At 43.5% G+C, this 21,422-nt stretch overlaps 1 pseudogene; it reads left to right on the top strand.

The window, feature by feature from the left end:
• Nucleotides 1-7,845: 7,845 nt before the first annotated feature.
• Nucleotides 7,846-8,347, top strand: LOC109265217 (cofilin-1-like; annotated as a pseudogene).
• The last annotated feature ends 13,075 nt before the right edge of the window (nt 8,348-21,422 follow it).

The raw sequence follows: 21,422 nt of genomic DNA, 5'->3' as shown, positions 1-21,422 counted from the left end.
ATCCCATGAGCAAAAGTTCATACCCAAAGTTTTTTCCTATACATGCTTCTCAAGCTTCATTTATGTATTTGCTTCCTCTCTCATGCTTCTGTCTGTTGAGCTGAGAGTAACTGTCTTGAGACTATCTAAAACAATAGGCATGGATGGGAATGTCACATCCTTACTCAGATCGTTGTTAGTAGGCTTGAGTCAGAAGGGGATTTTGTTGCTCAAATATAGTTAGCATTTGGGATCCAAAATGAGTAGGCTTTTATAACCCTTGAGACCGACTATTTCTGGACTCTGTAGCCTCTTTTACTTCTGTTTACAAACCAGCCAATCTTTCCTAAACCCCTCTCTTTCTCATAATTCTCACTAAGAACAGAGTTGTACAAATGCCTACCTCCTTAACTCGGTGCCCTACGTGTCTCATCTCACCCTAGTACCTGACTTGGGAAAAATCAACACATCCTATTACTCTATTTCCAGCCACTTCCCCTGGACTACAGGCTTAAGTAGGCATAATGTCTGCCATTGAAGGCAACAGTTGTATCAGATTTTTGCCACTTTACGAAACGGGTTTCTTTCTTTCTGGTTTCTTATATCACTTTCCTCAGTAATTACCACTCAACTGTTGAGCTGGTTCTGTATTGTTTTAGGTTTTGGTGATGGCAGCACTCCACTTCTAGCTGCCATTTTTTATATTGCTTGGCATAACAGTAGCTGCTATAACAAACCTTGGAATTTCAGCTTAAAACAATAGTTATTTCTTCTCATAGCCAAGCCAATGTAGGCACCTTCTACATGGTGACTAAGGGCCTCAAGCTGCTGCCACCTTGACTTTTGCCATATGCTGGGATCGTGGAGTCCTTTGCTTTCAGACAGAATCAGTGAAAACATAGAGGATCATCTATGGGAGGGTTTTAATGGTCAGGCCTAGAGGTGGTACACATTAGTTCTGTCACATTCCATTGGCCAGAACCCAGTCATTCCACATCGAGCACAAAGGAGGCTGAGGGATATAATCTAGTCCTGTGCTCAGTGAGAATAGGGATCAGGCTTTGGGGAATACATGAGAGCCTCATTGATAAACATATAGCACCAGAAGAACTGAGTCATAAACCAGCAAGTTCCTTGTGTTTTCATAGCATGTTTGTCTCTATAAAGAAGGAATGTGTCCTTATAGAGGCCTAAGTGCTTGATCACATCTGAGAGTGAGAGTAAGGACTTTGTTCTTAAATGGTGAGTCATGGCAACCCTTTCCTGGGCACATTTTCTATAAGGATAAACTTAGAATAAATTCTACCTGTACCTCCTCCTCCCCCCAACCCCCCCACCCCAATTTTTGTCTTTGCGGATAACCCAAGGATTTTCTGGTGCCAGTGAGCTTGTACTGGATGGCCATAGGGAGGTAGGGTCAGGATGGGGAGCATTGGGGCTTTGTCAGAGTAAAGGGCTGGACACTCATTTCTTTAGGAATGTTGACTGATGATGTTTTCTCTTAGAGCAGAACTTGAGTGCCTATAGTTTTGGGATGTGACCCCAAAAAGCACAATTAAGGAAGTGGGAGATGTAAGTCAGAGAGGAGAGAAAACCCAACAAATAGGTTATTGTTGGGGCAACAGGGACTCAATCTTAGTAGAGATCTCTTGAGAAACCATGTGGGGCATGCTTTAGAATTCTCCCAGTAAAAATCAAGGAGGCTGGGGCATTTTTACAACAACTCCCAACCATGTTGATTGAGGGTTGGTCCAGGAGGATTAAGTACCACCTCCCCCATCTATGGGCTATATTTACAAGCAGTCTAACAAGCTCCTGTGACAGGCCGAGAGGAAGACATCTGCAGACACATGAGAGGGGAGCTGCGAGCCTGACCTAGGGTCTGTCCATTGCTGCAAGAGACCTCGGGTGGTCTAGAGAAAATGGGGCACCTGCTGAGATGGGAAGAGGCACAGGGAATGAGAAACAAAGACTCAGATATAACACAGACTCTCAAAATCCACCTGGCAGACCTCATTGGTTGTAGCTGTCCTCTGGGTGGGGCTGAACTCTGCCTCCATTGTGTATTAACTAGTATTAGCACTTAACATAACACTCTCCAGTTCCATCCACGTTGCTACAAAGCGCCAAGAGACTCTTAAAAACTGAGAACAGACTGAGGGTTGATGGGGGGTGGGAGGAATGGGAGGGTGGGTGATGGCTATTAAGGAGGACACCTGTTGCGATGAGCACTGGGTGTTGTATGGAAACCAATTTGACAATAAATTTCATATTTAAAAAAAAAAAACTAGTATTAGCAGCCAGCAGTAATAGAGCATTTACTGTGTCCAGAAGCTATACTAAGGGCTTGACATAAATGATCTCATTTAATGTTCATTGACCATCTACTATGTACCAGGGGAAAAGCAAGAGATGAAGAAAACTTACTCTCTGTACTTAATTTAAACTCTGGCAGGAGGGATAAAGAGAACACAGAGGTTTTATACAGCAAAGGATCTATTGGAGTCCAGGACGGTTACAAATAAGTATGGGTCTCTGGGACATGAAACTGACTTCTGGATGGAGGATCAGGTGTTCCTTAAGGAAGAAAAAGAAGGAATTTGAACCTATCCTTGAAGGATGGGTAGGAGTTTGACAAGCATATTGGGGGAAGTGCATTTGTGGACAAAGTGATGGAGTGTTTGGGAAGCTGGAGAGGAGGAGACAAGATGGACATTGCTAGGAAGCTGTCACAATATGATCGAACCTAGGAGTTAGACAAATCTGTAAGCCAGATGTGACACCAAGGTCAAGAAAAAGAAGCCAGATCAAGCATTAAATTGAGGGTAGAGAATATCTCCAGTAGAAAGCAATAAGTATGTGGGAGAAGAAAATTTTGGGGAGGAGCGAGATACAGGGGGGTAGAGGCAAGTGATTCAGGAATAATGTCATGATTGCTAGATGTCTGTAGCAATCCATTCAACCATTCAGTATATACCCCTCATTCATTGTTCTCATTCATTCAACAGATATTTACTGAACACCCACTGTGTTCCAGCCACCCACTTACATAATGAGGACACAGTAGAGTAGAAATCTATGACCTCATGGAGCAGATGCAGACAATACCATGTTTTAAAAATATCTAGTATTTCAGATAAGTAGCATGGAGAAAACCAAGCAGCGAGGGGTGACAGGGAGTACTACGTGGGGAAGAGGGCTGCTATTTTAACGAGAGTGGTCAGGGATGGCCCTGCAGAGAAAGTGACGTATGAGAAAAAGCTGAGGTTGTAGGGGAGTGAGCTATGCATCTCCTTGGCAGAAGAATGCAACTGTGAAGACCCCAGGCAGGAACAGGGCCTTTTGGTCTGGAAATAATGGGGAAACTGGGCACGGCTGGAGCAGAGTGAGTGAAGGACATGATGGCTGGTGTGAGGTTAGAGAGAGGAAGGCAGACCAGATGATGAAGGTCAGTGGTTTTCAGTGGGGTGGCACCATTCGATAGGGCTTCTGAGATTCATGGGGCTGTATTTGTTCTAGTGTAGTTGTGTCTAAATATTTCCATGTTAAAATACATAATCCATATTTTATTATGAATTGCTTTCTCTTAATTCTGCTCTGTAATTTAGATAGGGCATTATGTGATTTTCTTTTTTAAAAATTGTATGTGGAGTGTGGTGATATTATCCTTAAATTTGATTTCTGGACTGTAAAGGAGGTGTTACACAATGTTTGCTACTAATGGAGGCTTTGAGTCCACCAGGGTCAAGAGCTTCTGAAGAAAGACCAGAAAGGCCATTGTAAGGGCTGTGGATTTGACTGCAGAGCAGAGTGGTCCGAGTAGAGTTAAACAGAGAAATATCATGATCAGATAGGATTAAACAGTTCTCACTGGCTACTGTGTAGAGAGCAGACTATAGAGGGCAAGAGCAGAAGCCAGGAGGCCAGTCAGGAGGTTACTGCAGCGTCTTAGTCTGTCCAGGCTGTTGTAACAAAACTACTATAAACTGGGTAGCTTATAAATAGCAGATGTTTATTTCTTACAATCTTAGAAGCTGGGAAGTCCAAGATCATGGTGCTAGCAGTCTTGGCATCTGGTGAGAACCCAGATGGCTTTCCTTTGGCTGTCACATCACATGGTAGAAGGGACCTCTCTTATAAGGTCACTAATCCCACTCATGGGGGTAGAGTCCTCACGATGTAATCACTCCCAAAGGCCCCCACCTCCTAATACCATCACACTGGAGATTAAGTTTCAACATGAATTTTGGGGGGACAGACATTCAGACAACAGCATGAAGTAACAGTGGAAGATGATGGTGACTTGGATTGGGATGGTATAGTGTGGAGGGAGAAGTGGTGTAATTCGGGAATATTTTTTGAAGGTGGGAACTGTAGGGTTTTCTGACAGATTTGATGTGGAGTACAAGAGAAAGAGAGGAGTCAAGAATGACACCATACTTTTGAACTGAGCAATGAGGGATATTGATGTTATCAGCTGGGATGGGAAGCCTATATGTACAGTAGGTTTTGGAAAGCACCAGAATTTATAGGACACCAACTATGTGCCAGGCACTATTTTAGGCACCAGGAATTTTCACAGGTCTGATGTGGAACCTTACATAAAGAAGTTCTTCAGAACAGAAGCTGAGGCTAGCAAGGACCAGGCTGCTCTGACATGTAGGATTCCAGCTAGAGTGTAAGTCCTCTGAGGTCAGAAGCATGATCTGGCATCTTGGTCATCTTGGCCACCCACTTAGTATATGCTTGGTCACTATCCGTTGAGTGAATGATGATTCATTGTCTCTAATTTCCTTGATGATCCAAGTGAAAATGGGATAAAAGTCTACCCTGTGTGAACCCATGAAATTATTAGAATAGCTGTTATGATTTTATCTTTTTTTTTTAATTTTTTTTTTTTTTTAGCGTTTATTTATTTTTGAGACAGAGAGAGACAAAGCATGAACGGGGGAGGGTCAGAGAGAGAGGGAGACACAGAATCTGAAACAGGCTCCAGGCTCTGAGCTGTCAGCACAGAGCCCGACGCGGGGCTCGAACTCACGGACCGCGAGATCGTGACCTGGGCCAAAGTTGGCCGCTTAACCGACTGAGCCACCCAGGCGCCCCTGTTATGATTTTAGACAGGGGTTTCTTTTAGCCCATTTTGAATATTCTTATATGGCTGTGGCACCTCCAGGCCACACACAGTGTGTTTTATCCCTGAATCTGCATGCAGGGCTTACCACATAGGAGGTTTTGTTGAATGAATATTTATTGAATGAATACATTTTATGTATTTTTGTTTTGAGAGCGAGAGACAGAGCTGGCAAGCAGGGGAGAGGGGCAGAGTAGGGGGAGAGAGAGAATCTTAAGCAGGCTCCATGCTCACTGCAGAGCTTAATCCCATGACCCTGGAACCATGACTTGAGCCTAAATGAAGAGTTGGATGCACAACCAACTGAGCCACCCAGATGCCCCATTTTATGTATTTTTAAAGAATATGTTTATTAGGTAGATTTTATGATATAATTATAGTATCTATTTCATTTGTTTCCCAAGTTTTACTTTCTATTTTATAATAGTTATTGTATATATATTCTTTATTAACTACAATTTTTATGGTTGTGTAATAATCTATTTTACCTGGATAAACTATAATTCCATTATTTTCTCATTAGTCAACATTTAAGATTCTTTCAATATTTCAGAATAATAAACAAGATATCGATGAACATTTCCCTTAATGTACTTTTAATGTATGTAATGTATTTTAATGTACTTTAGGTTATTCCAGTAGGGTGTTAAGATTTCTTGATCAAGGATTATGATAGACATTATTAACATTTGCCAATATCTGTTTCTTCACTCCTTTTGGGCAGGCAGAAAACTTCACTTCTCAGCCTCCTTGCCATTGGGTAGGGCCATGTGATGTGACTAGTTCTGGCCAATGAAACATGAGGGGAAGGGACACGTAAACCTTACCTCTCTACCAACCTGAGGAAGGTAGGCTGAGAGAGCAAGAAGTCAATGTTTGTTATATTAAACTTCTAGGACTCCAGAGTTAATTTGTTGCCATAGCTGAACTATTCTATCCTGAAAAATACACAGACTTTGGACCTTATTATGGATTAGGGTATATACAGGAAAATTGCACAACAGTTGTATATAGTAGATACCCAATAAATATCTACTTAATGAATCAGTGAGACTGCCAAGAATACATGAAAATACCAATTTCATTGTTATCAACAGTAATGGATTTATTATTTGATTGTTCTAGCCAATTTAATAGGCAAAAATATTGCCATGGCCAACAAAAAATCAACCAATTTCTTTGCTTCTTGAAAAGGCTGAACGTTTTTTCATCTGTTGTTAGCTATTTCTTCTTTGGTGTATTATTTGTTCAAAATCTGGGGCACCTGGGTGGCTCAGTTGGCAAAGCATCTGACCCCTTACTTTGGCTCAGGTCATGATCTCATTCTTCATGAGACCGAGCCTGGCATCAGGCTCCATGCTGACAGTATGCAGCCTGCTTAGGATTCTTTCTCTCTCTCTCTCTCTGTCTCTCTCTCTGCCCCTCCTCCACTCACACAAGCTCTCTCTCTCTCTCAAAATAAGTAAATAAACATTAAAAATCTTTTATTCATTCTCTGTAACTATTTATTGAATGCTTTCACTGTTTTAGATATTGGAGATATAGTGGTAAATGACCTTGGTATCATAGAGCTTTTATTCTAGTATGGGAAAAAACGACATGTAAACAAATGCTTACATATTTTAGTTAGTGGTAAGTGCGATGAAAATCCAGGTCAGTGGCTTCAAGATAGACTAGGTATGTCTTCACACGGGGTCATGTAACATCTTTATGATAACATCAACTTTTGAAGAAAGGGAATGAGCCAAGAAGATACTGTGAAGAAAGGTGTTGCAGGTGGAAGGAATAGCACATAGGATGGCTGTAAGGTGGGGGTACCCTTGATATTTTGGGGTTACAGTGAGAAACAAGTCTGGCCGAAGCAGAATCAGCAAGGAGAAAGTAGTAGGAGATGGAATTGAAGAGGTAAAAAGCTAGAACATATAGGGTCTCCAAAGCCACTGTTATATCTTTTGACTCTTCTTTGGAGTGTTATGTGAGCCACTAGGGGCTTTCGAGCTCAGGAGTGATGTGATATGATCTACTATTTGAAAGGATTACTCTGGGAGCACCTGGGTGGCTCATTTGGTTGACCGTCTGACTCTTGGTTTCGGTTCAGGTCATGACCTCACAATTCATGAGATTGAGCCCATGTTGGGCTCCGCGCTGTCAGCGCATAGCCTGTTTGGGATTCTCTCCTTCTCTCTCTCTGCCCCTCCCCCACTCATTCATGCTCTCTCTCAAGATAAATAAACATTTAAAAAATAAATAAAAGGATTCCTCTGGCTTCTCGGTAGATGAGATGACATGGGAGAAAGCAGGGGACAATATTTTGATGGAAGATGAAGACAGCTTAGACCAGGGTAACACCATGGATAAAGTGAGAAGGGGTCAGATTCCTGATGCATTTTGTAGTGGAGCTGATAGGGTTTAATGATAGACTGCACATGGGGCTGGCTGAGAGAAATGAAGGAGTCAAGAATTATTCCAAGGTTTTTGACTTGAATAACTAGAAGAATGTAGTTGTCATTTACTTTGTTGCTTTATTGAACCATATTTGGTATTTTTCATGGTTCTGGAAAAAGCCATGAGAAATCAAAAGAACAGTGTACTGGGGGGAGCATGGTGTTCACTTTCCAGATCCAGGGGTCCACTGATTGACTGAAAGCAGCTGTGGTCTGCGTCCTGGCAGCAGTACAGTGACTCTCACCTTCTCTGGCTCTCCTTGCCATCTCCTTTTCACTTCCAGAGACATGGCCTCTGGTGTGGCTATCTCTGATGGCATCAAGGTGTTTTAATGATATGCAGGTGCACAAGCCATCTATGCCGGAGGAAGTGAAGAAGCACAAGAAGGTAGTGCTCTGAGACCTACAGGGGGACAGAAAAGTCCTCTGGGAGGAGGGCCAGGCTGGCAGCAACCCCTATGTGCTTTGTCTGCTGTTACAGCCTCTGTGATGCAAACTAGGAGATGGAGGAGAGCAAGAAGGGGACCTTGTGTTTATCCTCAGGACTTCTGAGTCTGCACTCCTTGGGAGCAGAACGACACATGCCAGCTCCTAGGATGTCATCTAGAAGAAGCTGATGGAGATTAAGCATGAATTACAAGCAAACTGTTAGGAGAAATTCAGGCACCAATGCACCCTGGCAGAAAAGCTGGGGGGAGGCAGTATAATTTCTCCCTGGAGGAACAGCCTTTGTCTTCCTCCTCCTTCCATCCCTAATGGTTCCAGCCTTCCTAAACTACTTTTGATCTGATTCCTCTTAGGTCGAAGCAGATCCAGTGTCCCTAGGCACTGCAGTTTATGGAGGGTCTGTATTTTTTCAGCAACAGTTCTGTTCCCCACTTGTTCCTCCTCATTCCTTTTTAAAAATTTTTTTAAATGTTTATTTTTGAGAGAGAGAGAGAGTGCTGCATGAGCAGAGGTGGGGCAGAGAGAGAGAGAGAGAGAGAGAGAGGAAGACAGAGCATCTGAAGCGGGGAAGTAGGCTCTGAGCTGACAGCAGAGAGCCCGATTCAGGGCTTGAACCCATGAACCTCGAGACCATGACCTGAGCTGAAGTCAGATGCTTAACTGACTGAGACATCCAGGTGCCCCCCATACCGCCAGCTTCTAACCATGGTAGTGACCGTGCTCCTCTGTTTAGTTCTGTGTGTAAGGGGAATGTTGTGAACATGATCCACCCCCTCGGGACTGGTTCCCCTCCCCTTTTCCCATGGTTGCAGCCACTCATGGAAGTAAGACTATAAGAGACCGTCAGTTAACACACACACACACACACGCACACGCACACACACACACCAATTTAAAAAAAATTGGATTTGAATTAAAATAAATAAATAAAATAACATAAAAAACAAACAAAAAACTGTGGTCTGCTTATGGCCACGGCGGTTGGTTTAGAGGTGGGCATTTGACCTTAGATGACCCCATCAGGGGCCCAGGACTTACATTTAATAATTTGGGACAGCTACTCCTTCTACTCAAAATGAACAAAGAAGCATGCTCCCTGAGGCTTCCAGGAGTCCTCTTGCTCTTTTGAGAGGAACCAGCCCTGGAATGAACCTGACATCATAGAAAGCTGAGAAAAGACATAAAAATGCTGGGTCTTTTGTGAAGTGGTTGAGTCCATCCTGGCTTGAAATCTACCCAGAGACCACTCAGTTACATGAGTTAACAAACTCCCTTTCATTGTGTATGCGAGCTTGGGCCGTGTGTTCTTTTTTTTTTAAAAAAAAAATTTTTTTTAACGTTTATTTATTTTTGAGACAGAGAGAGACAGAGCATGAACGGGGGAGGGTCAGAGAGAGGGAGACACAGAATCTGAAACAGGCTCCAGGCTCTGAGCTGTCAGCACAGAGCCCGACATGAGGCTCGAACTCACGGACCGTGAGTTCATGACCTGAGCCGAAGTCGGACGCTTAACCGACCAAGCCACCCAGGTGCCCCTTGGGCCGTGTGTTCTATTCCTTGCCACCAGCCCCGTCCTAATTGATATAAGCAGCTTTCCATGTAAATGCTGTCCACAATTCTCAGGCAGAATGCTCTCACCACCTGGGATCTCAGAACACAGGAAATAGTCACCCCAGAAAATCTGCAAACCATTTGAGGCTTAGGATTGGAGAGTGACATCATGTTCTGGGAGAGGAAAGGCCACCTTCAGAGCAGATGCTGTCCAAACTCCTGGAGGAATGGATCCCAGGAACTGTCAGAGCAGCAGACATCACCGGGCATCGAATGATCTCGGCTGCATCCCCAGCAGTGAGGGCCGGGTGTTCTTCCTTCAAAAAGAGGGTCTTTGGCAACTTGCTTCTGGACACCGAAGCGTTTACAGTCATACTCACCAGTTGCCAGAGGCATGAGATGGAAAGGGATTCTGAATACGGAGTCTCCACGAACACCAACAGCTTGTGTCAACATTTGTTTCCGAAAACCCTTTACCAATTTCTGCTCCTTTCAAGACCGTTTAGGTTCATGATGAGCAGGAGAGGCTGTGGAGTCAGATCGCCTGGACCTCTCTCCTGGCTCTGCCAGCGCTCGTGGACCCAGAAGGGATCTCAGGGCTGAGGTCAGCCGGCAGATAGGGGCTCTGAGACATCGCAGTCTCAGCAAATGCTCCGCACAGGGTAGTCACCCCAGATCAGAGAGCACTGCTGTGCAGTAGACTTCCTGGAGCCTCTTCTCCCCTAATTGTCTTGATTGTCATCAAGTCTGAAACGAATTCTAGTCTAGTGACTAAAAGCATCAACAGTCTGCAGCCAGACCACGAGAGTCTGAATCTTAGATCTGTCACCTACAGACTGTGCAAGTTACTTAACTTCTCCATGCCTCAGTTTCCTCCTCTGGAAAGAGGAGGTAATAAAAAGGTGTCTCAAGTTGCCTGGAGGATAAATGAGTTACTATGGTGACTCTTAGAACAGCGCCTGGCATCACTGAATATTAGCTATAAAGTTGCCTGCAACTTGCTAATCAGTAATGATACAGAGATGCCAAAGGCAAACATGAATTGAAAGAGAAGAAAGAAATGCATACGCAAAGCAGAGTGCCCATTAATGTCTGACAAAAAAGAGAATGGTTGGGGTGCCTTTCAATGAGGCCCAGATCTTCTCTCTCCAGCCAGGGTGGGGTTTCTGGGCTGGAACCAATGAGATGGAAGGGGAAGCCCAGCCATCTCCTTCCCGCCACCATTAGCCTTCTGGCCCCGCGGCCGGTGTAGCTTTTCTTTTATGCTGCATTAATCCTACTCCGAGTAATAACAACCATCCCTCACTTTTTAATTCCACCATAAATTTAGGGAGCCCTTTCACAGCTCTCTGTATCCCACTACCCGCCCCCCCCCCCCGCCCCCAGTAGAGTACTGTCTTCCCATTTCACAGATGGAAAAAACACAGCATGAGCTTGCCATCCAGCATCCATAATATTCAAAAACATGCAAGCATCAGGGACTCTTTTTTTCCCTTCTTTATGTTTTTTATTTTCAAAATGTTCTACAGTTTAAAAATGGATTGCTAATTTTTTCTTATGTGTTAATAGTGCTGGTAACTCCTATTGAATAGCCTACATGCCAGGCACTGCTTTAAGAACTTTTTGTGTGCAAAGGCATTTACTTCTCACAAGAACCCAGTTTGATAGCTACTGTTATTTTTCTCCTCTTACAGATGAGATCACAGAGGCACAGTGACCTGCCATGATTAGGTTTGAACTTTCAACAGTTTGACTCCAGAACCAACACATATAATTACTGTGCTAGCCTACATGTTCGTGGTAGAATTTTAATAACACCAGTAAAGAAAAAAGATGAATTTTTAGGAAAAGTATAATGCCAATACTCAGATATAACTACTGTTAACATTTGGTGTAGGTTAATGGTTATACATCAGGCAGGGGATGGGAGTGGAAGAAAAAGGCATACATGGGGATTATTTGGGGAGCTTTTAAAATATGCCTATGCTTAAGATATTATAACTGAGGGAGAAGGCAAGCATATGAGTATTTGGGGGAAAAAAGTTAGGTGATACTAGTAAACCACCTCTTTCTTCTTTCACATGCCAATGGCTCCACCCCCCTCCTAGTTGGAAGCCACTGGTGTATTTTTCCAATCTTCTATGCATAGCTTCATGTGCACACACAAATATACACTTCTAAATAACAAATCAGAAACTAATAAAGAATAGTAAAAAAGAAAAGCAAGCAGGTGATGCTGGCCTATTATACGGTGAAATTCCTAATTGCCCTGGATTTTGCTGTACCTCAAAGGCACATTAGTAAGGACAAATACAAGTTTCCAGGTTGGAACCTGCTAGGCTTTTTCAGCATCAACAGCCCTTCCTGTGAATTTGTTGTTTTGTGATTTGGCAGGTGGAAGTGGCCAAATAATTCTGTGGCCCAGGTTCTCCCAGGGGTCTTGTACCCTGGGCTGATTTGTGCTTTATAGTCTTACAGACATAGCTCCATGCCAGGGCGTTGGACAACTGCCTGTGCTTGTATTTTTCCCCATTTAGGCCTGCACGAGCACATGGGACAAACCCAGCAGGATGCCTGGTGTGTTCTGGAAGGAGTGAGAGCCTGAGCCGTAGAAGGGAGAGCCAGAATGAGGTCTTCCTGTCTCTGCTTCCTGTGATGGCCCATCATAGCGCCTGTGACACTGCTTCCAGGTGCTGACTTTCTCTCCTGCGCCAGTCAGTGGACCGTGTGCTACTTACGTGCAGGAAGCAGGTCTGGTGATTTTGTCTTTCTTTCTCTTTGTATCTTGATTGCTTGGAATGGTGCCTGGGACAGAGGGAGCAGTGGCTTCGTGTCAGGTTGAATAACAGGCATGACCACGGCAAATGTCTAGAGGCGGCTCTGTGCCTCAAGACAGACTAATAAGACAAAAGTTTCCATTCCAGTCTTTACAACAACCCCATAAGAGAAAGTCTAGATTCTATTATTCTCCCCATTGGAGAGCTAAGGAAATTAGGCAGGGAGAGGTTGAATAACTTGTCCAAGGTCACACAGATAAGTGGCCGTCTGCAATCAAACCCGGGAAGCTGAGCTCCAGTGTTCAAATTCATCCGTGCCTACTCTTTGTTACTTCTGTCATGCTCTCTCCTCTGATTCAGTGGCCGCAGTGATCACTTTAAGATTTTGTGTCATCACATGACTCCCTGATCAAGAACCTTCACAGCCAGACTCCCCAGCGTGGTGCAGAGGCTATCTGCAATTGTCTCCAGTCCTCTTGCCACTTCAGAGCAGCAAGAGTTTGATCCCAACTTGATTTACAAGCTGTGAAACCCTGGCTATATTGCTTAACTTCTCCACTCAGGCTCCTCAACTGTAAAATGAGGGCAATAATGATACTGACTTCATACCGCACTAAGGAGAACTTCATAACCATCGACATGGGAACTGCTTAGAATGTGGATTTGCAAGCTTTTTCTATAAGGTGTCAGGTGGGAAATATTTTCAGCTTTGTGGTCATACAGTCTCTGTCACAGCTACTCAACTCTGCCACTGCAGTGCAAAAGCAGCCATAGACAATAGGGAAAGGAATGAGTGTGCCTCTGGGCCAATAGACAGTTTTTTATGGACACTGAAATGCGAATTTCAAATCATTTTCATGTGTCATGAAATATTTTTCTTTTCTTAAATTTTTAATGTTTATTTATTTTTAGAGAAAGGGAGGGAGACAGAGGCAAAGAGAGGGGGAGACGCAGAATCTGAAACAGGCTTCAGGCTCTGAGCTGCCAGCACGGAGTCTAATGCAGGGCTCAAACCCATGAACTGTGTGAGACCATGACCTGAGCCAAAGTTGGACGCTTAACCGACTGAGCCACCCAGGAGCCCCAGAAATATTCTTCTTTATATTTCCCCCAACCATTTAAAAATGTAAAAACTTTTCTTAGCTCATGAATAGTATGAGAACAGGTGCCAAGCTATATATATATGGCCCATGGGCTGTAGTTTGAAGACGCTTAGTTTGGAATATTGTCTGGTACAGAAGAAGAGCTTCATAAATCCAAGAGACACAGTGTGAAGTAAAGAGGAAAAAGTAGGAGTTTGTAAGGTGCTGGGGGCTTTGACTTGGTAGGGATGTGTGGATGGAAGGGATGGGCCAAATATAAGAGAGTAAGTTGAGGAATAAACATCTGCTGATTCCATCCTTACACTGACCCAGCACCTTCCATCCTAATTACAGAGGAGATGACTGAGCCTCAGAGAGGTTAGGTAACATGCCCAGAGTTGCACAGCTTTTAAATATTAAAATCAGAAGCTGAATCTGGTTTTTATAGGATACCAAAGACTGCTTTTTCTACTTTATCCTAGTGCACTGAACACATAACAAGAACCTATGATGTGTCCGAGACGGTGACACATCTGGGAACACAGTGGTATCAGAGATTTAGCTCTGACCAAATGGAGTATAGTCTCATAGGAGATCAGATATTCAAATAGGCAATTATAACTCAGGGTGAACACTCCTATGATAAGAACTCATGGGAGAAGCTCAGAGTTGAAGGTTCTAACCCACATTGGAGAAATCAGAAAAGGCTTCTTGGAGGGAGTAAAGTCTAAGTGAGACTGTAGATCAAGAAGGAAAGACCCAGGAAAGCACCACATAGGGAATAATAATATTAAGGTACAGTGTCTTGACTGGTTAGCCTGGTTGTCTGTTGGTGCCTCCTACCCCTGAGAAATCTGGTTCTGAGATTCATGGCCTTTGAAGTTCCAATACTCTTTCCAGGAGGGTCCCTGAGTTTTCTGTCCTTAGGTGTTCTCTGCCCCCACCTCCCTGTTCCTGAAATGCTACCATAGTTTTGCCCCACAGCTCCCTGGAGACAAGACTCAGCCCCTTCTCTGTTTTCCTTCGTTATTTCACGTACTCCATGAATTTGGTAAACCTGACTCAAGATTTTGGTGGAGGGAGGGTGTAAACACGGGGAGGGATCACTTCAGGAGCCCAGGGCTTCCGCCCTCTCCTGGCCCCCCACTTCCTTTCTGGAGCTGCAAACAAAATCCTCCCTTTGTCTTGCTGGGAGGGTCCCACCCACCTCCGGCCCTAAGGATCTCAGTTTCTACTTCTAGCGCTTAGCAAAGTATTTTCTCCACAAACACAGCTCTACCTTCCTAAGAGGAATTCCGATGAATAAAGTGTTCTCTTTACACATATATCCTCTTATTTGATTCTCCTAGCAAGCCTCCAGAATAGCTGCCATTGTCCCCATTTTACAGATGGGAAAACTCAGTAACAAGCCCAAATGATAACGTTGAGAGTTAAGCACAGGACTGTCTGATTCCAAAATCTTTTTCAGGCACTCTATTCTAATACCACTGTGATTAGATCTGGAGAAGGGGGGGGGGGGGTGATGATGGATATAATCAGAAACTGGGTCCATAAAGAATATTAATTTCACCAGGGAGGTTGGTTAAGGATTATGGTGTTCGGTTTGGAAAGAGAACTGCGACCTGGCTGCGGGTGCCCCAGAACACTCAAGCCTGGGGCTCATTCCACGGGCTTGGCCTGAGAACATTCCTGAAAATAGCACTGCAGTTCTTTGATAACTGAGCAGACGCTAAGGAGACAGGGAGAAGAGGAAACAGGAAATGAAGAGAGAGGAAAGGAAGCTAAAGAGAGCCGGTTCTGTATTCAACAAACAATTTTAGATTCAAAATGAATCTGCTATTGAAGCCAGAAACTCTAGAGAGGTTCACACGGGCCAAGGTTTTTGGCCAGCTCTTCAGAGAATTTGGTTCCAAGCTGGGGAAATGAGGTTACTACGAAGCCAGAGTCTCAACATATGAATCAAAGCCTCCTTTTCAGCATCCAGAAGGATTTGGGGGACGGAGTCCCTAGCAGTTTCAGTGCTGCATGCCTTGGACCTCGGCCACATGTGGGTATGTGAGTGCGTGGCTCCTTGTGAGCCCAGAGGAAAGCTTGACGTGCACCAGGGAACGGGAGCCCCGCCTTCAGGAAGCCGTGAGCGAGGAGCAGCTAAAATGTGCTTCCTCTTCCCCTCTCTCTCCAGCCCTGAAGGTCACTGTGGGCTGACAAGCCCTTCCCCCACACCCTGCGACTGAGTTCAGCTACCCTTACCCCACCCCTGCCCTCACAGTGGCCCTCAGCTGAATCTGCGAGGTTGCTCTTTACCCCTATCGCTCTCCTGGCTGGGCTCTCTCTTTGCACTTCTGCTCTCCAAGATGAAGGGAACCAAATGCCACTATCACACTGGCAGACCCTAGCTGGCCCCAGAGTTCTGCTTCTGTTTCATGAGGGTAGTACAGTGGGTAGTCCTGGAAGTAGGAATTCCTCTTCGGCATCCAAAGCGAAGATTGCTTAGAACAGTGTCTGGTCTCTGGTACATGCTGTAGGGCTGTAAGCTTTTATTCTCTATCCTGGCCCAGCTCCTAGGTATGCTAGAGTGAGCAGCAAACAAAAGAGATGGGGTGGGGGTGATGGAACTTGAAGTTTAAACATTTGAGAGCCAGATGGGGCAAGTGCATACACAAAGCCCAGGAGGGGGAATTAGCAAGGTACCTTTGTAGAAAAGCAAGTGGACCAGATGGAATCAAGTGAAACATTCCTATAAGTAGTGGGAACAGCTTAAAACTTTTGGGGCCACATTGTTTAGGGTCTTTATTGCCAAGCTAGGGTGTTTGAACTTCATCCTGTAGGTAATGGGGAGCTGGATGATTTCAATTTTAACACACACATTATTTTGCTATCCTAGATTAAGACTTGGCATTTAATTGAACCCCTACAAAGTTCAGAGGTACAAAGTTGAGCTTGGTGTGAAGTTGAACTCGACCATGCATTTGGGTTCTGTGTCTTTCCTCTCTCCTGCCCCCTCCCTCCTGTCCTCTCTTCTCCCTTCCTGCTCTCTTACTTTCTCTTCCTGCATTTTACCAATTCTAAAACTCGGTGCATTGCATCTTTCTTGTAGTTGATTCCTAATCCTAGGAATCTTCTCATCAACCTGGTGAAAAGATTGGAAATCTGACATGTTCTTTTCTTTTTTTTTTTCTTTTTAAAGCAAGATTAGGCAGCTAATTGTACATTCCGTACAGAAGGGAAAGTATCTAATTTCTCATCTCTGAGGTTGTCAGATCCCGTCCCGTTCTCCCAGAAACTTAATTTATGCTGTCTGGGTTATCATGGGATAGTCCATATGAAGCTCTGATTTGAGTTACTTGTGGGTCCCATTCTCCCCAATCCTAATAGACCAATAGTTTTCAGCCAGGGAGCAATTTGCTCCACAGGGGGCCTGTACAAATGTCTAGAGACATTTCTGGTTGTCACAACTTGGGTAGGGTTGGAAGATAATGTGCCACTGGCATTTAGTGGCAGGGGTGGGGCAGGGATGCTGTAAACACCCTACAATGCATGGGACAGCCCCCACAACAAGAAATCATCTAGTTAAAAATGCCAGCAGTGCTGAAGCCTCTGAGAGAGAAAGGAAAGTGGGGTGAACTGAGTCACTATCTGTGTGGATAGGATAGGGATGGGGCAGGATGACTGACCTGAGGAAAAGGTCCACTGGAAGCAAATGTTCTGAGAAGCATTTGGCATTAGAAAGAAGACCAGAAATTTTTTTAATAATGCCTATTTTTATTGTTGAGAAAGAGAGCATGAGTGGGGAGGGGCAGCGAGGTGGTGAGTGGGGCTGGAGAGAGGATCTGAGGCAGGCTCTGAGCTGTCAGCACAGAGCCTGAGGTGGGGCTCCAAATCACGAACCGTGAGATCATGACCTGGGCCGAAGTTGGACGCTCAACCGACAGAGCCACCCAGGCACCCCCAGAAATTTTAATACACTACTTATGAGCAAATGCAATTTGCCTATTTTTAACTAGCTTCCCTCTGGAAGTAATAGAAGTTCAGTATATAGCCCCTAATGATAATTAGTCTACCAAAAACGTAACCACTGGAAGCCTCCACTTGTTAAATGTCCTGTGAAACCTGATGTATTCATGGCTTCTGAAATGCTCCCAGCGTGAGTACCTACAGCTGTGTTCAGCTTTATTTTGAAGGCCCTTGTGGCTTTGACTTTAGAAACATAGGTAATAGTCTTGGAAGGGAGCAGGTACCAGACATACATTTTGGTGGGGGACTATGTAGCACCTAAAGCATTTTATATCCAGGTGGTCAGTCCTTGAACTTGATCCTCTTAGTAAGAATGTGGTTGATTATTAACTGCATTTGGAGGAGTAGAGACTGATCCCAGTGGTTCTCTGGGTCCATAATGTCTCTCACACATCAGCTGGTCTCAGCCCTCTTCATAGTTAAGTTCTGCCCACCAAGCTTGGTCCTTGACCTTGTGTCCTCATTCCCTAGTGTCCTCATCCAGTCCCAAGACATTAATCCTCTCCATATGCCAGTGGCTCCTGATGCTCACAGGCAACCCCACTGCATTGTCCTCCTTCCCTGAAGGACCATTTCACGTCTTCCTTCTCCTCAAACCTCCACCATCCCTGCCCCATCACTCTACATGGTTGACCTCATTTCCTGTTTAGAAAACAGAAGCAATCAGAAAAAACTTCTACAGATTCCACCCCATCTACCAGCATCCGTGTCCTTTTGCTTTTCTTCCTCCCCAGTCACCATGGTCCAGCTCTAGGCTCCTCCCCTCTGCCTCCTGGACATCATTTGCCTCCTTTCTCCTGAATTTGTACTTTCCCACCCCTGCATTATTTCTATCAGTTTATGTACAATATATTCCATATTCTTAAAAAAATCTTCCTTGATCCTACATCTCCCTAGCAGTTGTCCCAGTTTCAGCTCCATTTACCAGCCAAAAAAAAAAAAAAAAGGTTTGCCTTCTCATCTTCATTCTCTGCAACTTGTCTGTCCTGAACCTTTTTATTTATGCTTTCATCCCATCAAACCAGCAAAACCTACTCTTTTCAAGGTCACCATGACCTCCATTTGAGACATTCAGCAGCATCCACCCTGTGGGGCACAGTCCTTCTTGACACATTCCTGACAGCCTGGGAGAGCTTGATTGTTTCCTTAGCAGTGAAAATGTCTTCCATGCAGGGAACATTTAGAATTTAATTGCAGAGGTGAAGTAAATCAGTATTAAGTTGTTTTATGTTAAATTTGGGAATATCTGTGTATTTGATATTTTAAGACTCGTAATGTTTAAATGAATTTGGTGTATCAGAAGACAAGATGCTATATTCAAAGACTTCTGTAAGAGACTTAACAAAACTAATTTTGTAATCAAAGAATTTTGAACCAGTTACACTTTATTTATAAGCTTAATTTTTTTGGTTTTACAAGAATGACTGAAATAGTCAGGATTTTTTTTTAGTCACCTAATTCATAGTTAGTGAATTAACATAGAGGGTAAGAGCCAAAATCTGGATTCTGGAGCCAGACTTTATGGTTCACAAAACAGTTCAGTTATTAGTAGCTAGATGACCTTGTGAGAATTGCCCTCTGTACCTCAGTTTTCCTGTATTTATAACAGGAATGATAATAATATGAGTTATCTGCTGGAATTTCTATGAGAATTAGAGTTAATGATGTAAATTGTTTACGATAGTTTCTGGACATGGTAAGGGCTGTGTTAGCTGTCAGTGAAAAGCAAATAAAATATATTAAATTTATAAATGCAGTTAAAAACCTTTAAAAAGTTGTTTAGTGAACTAAGTCTAAGTGGAACAAACCCTTAATCAAACCCTCCCATAAAACAAGTTGTTAAGATTTCCCTTGGAAATCGCATAATAAGATTTGTAGAAGTCACTTGGGAGCTTGAAGGAAGAAGAGGGATTCTAAGCTTGTTACTCTAATAAATCAAATATGGCTTAAAAATATAAGTAGTCCCAAAGTACACTTGGGGACAAAGTAGTCCCCAAGTACATTACTTGGATGACAAAGTTGTCTTCTGGGGCATTCGAAATCTCACAAAGGCCGAGCTAATTTCCTAAGAGCCCTGGCATCTATTGGTTGCCCCCTGGGATTTGAAAGCTTCTGTGGAGCAGCCCTGGGGCCCTATGGTGAGGAGCCAAGCTTAGGGGAACCTGCAGCTTGAAGCGAAGCTGCCCAGCTAAGCCCCACTCAGTTTGCCAATCCTCAACTGATGCATAGGTAAGTGAGCGAGTGCTTTATGCATATTAATACAGTTAATCCTTATAATAACTATATGAAGTACACATCATTAATATTCAGATGAAGAAACTGAGGCCTGGGCAAGTTAAGTAATTTGCCCCAGGCCACATAGCTAATTAGTGGTCACACAGTAGGGATTCAAATTCAACAATCTGGCTCAAGTCCGTGGTTAACTACACTTTGATATCGTCTATTCTAATATAATCTATGATATAAAAAAATTGACAGTTGTAGCCCACTACAGTGATTTCATGACCCTGTGATTTTAAAAACCTCCTCCAAGGAATTATTCTGTGAGAGCAAGAACGAAAAGTCAAACTGTCTCTCAAGAATCTTAAAAACAAAATTTCCACAGTTGGGTTGTGTTCCTAGTTTCTGTCATCACTATCTTCCCCCTGACCCCCAAGTAAAAGCCCTCTGAACGTGCTCTTTTGTGCCTTGGTGGTGAGGAGCTCAGCAGATAGAATAACACGGGCCAGACGTGCTCTCCCCCTCACTCACCCACTTCCCCTCAACTCCCAGGTGCTACAAAATCAACAGGAATTCACAACTTCCTGATGAAAAAGAGTGACTGTCACCAGCATTTCAGGGAAAGGGAATGGCTGCCTCCTAGCGCTCTCAGGGGCTCTTTGAGCTGTGGCCTCATGAAGAAGAGTTTGGGTCTAAACCGAAGAATAAAGTCTGATTCAACGACAGGAGTTTCTGAGGGATCCAGACCACCGAGTGGGTCAGGGCAGTGAGAGCCTTGGACAGTTTTAGAACTTGATTTGAAATAGAGGCTATAACTGTAGCATTACAACTTTGAGACAAAGGGAACCAGTTAAAACTCTCATTCCATTGTGTATGGAAAGGCCAGCCATGGGCAATAGAACAGCTCTTTGATTTTGTTTGGACACATTGGAAAAAAGTATTTTTTCCAGTTTTATTGAGAAATAATTGACCTGCATCACTGTATACGTTTAAGGTACATAGCATGATGGTTTGCTTTATGTGTATCGTGAAATGATTAGCCTGGTAGGTTTAGTGACCATTCATGATCTCATATAGATACAATAAAATGAAAAGAAAGAAAAATTTCCCCTCATGATGAAAACTGGTGGAATCTAGACTCTTAACCACTTTTCTATATGTCATAGAACATTCTATATACTCATCCTGTTGTACATTACATCCCTAGTCCTTCTTTATCTTGTAACTGGAAGTTTGTACCTTCTGGCCACTTTCCTCCGATTCCTCCTCCTCCCACCCCTGCCTCTGGTCATCATGAGTCTGACTTCTTTTGTTGAGTTTGGTGTTTGTGTTTTTTAGATTCACGAATAAGTGAGATCATAGGATATTTGTCTTTCTCTAACACCTACTTAATGTCTTCCGGGTCCAGCCATGAGAAAAAATAATTCTATAATTACAAGTTCCATGTGAAAAGGAAATAGAAATACAATTTCCAGGTTTACATATATATAAGCCTCAATTCAAAACTGATATCAGAGAGTATTGATTTTTTTTAAAAAAAAGTTAAGTGGAGGCAACTGAAAGTATGTGGAAAAGGTGTTTTATATAACAATCTTTCAAAATTTCTCCTATAATTTAAATATTTTAAGTAAAAGTAATAGGAAAGTAATCAATGCTGTCCCACTGCACCTTACCTCACAGGGGCTGTCTTCAGGGATTCTTTAAGGCCGCAGATTACAAGCTGGCTGCAGTTGAGAGATTGACTGAAAGCTTCCATACTGTACATTATCTCTTT

Source organism: Panthera pardus, unplaced genomic scaffold, assembly GCF_024362965.1.
Source record: "Panthera pardus isolate Hobbes unplaced genomic scaffold, ASM2436296v1 HiC_scaffold_6, whole genome shotgun sequence".
NCBI classification, from domain to species: domain Eukaryota; kingdom Metazoa; phylum Chordata; class Mammalia; order Carnivora; family Felidae; genus Panthera; species Panthera pardus.
Note: the sequence above shows the minus strand (reverse complement) of the source record. Positions and strands in the feature narration are given on the sequence as shown.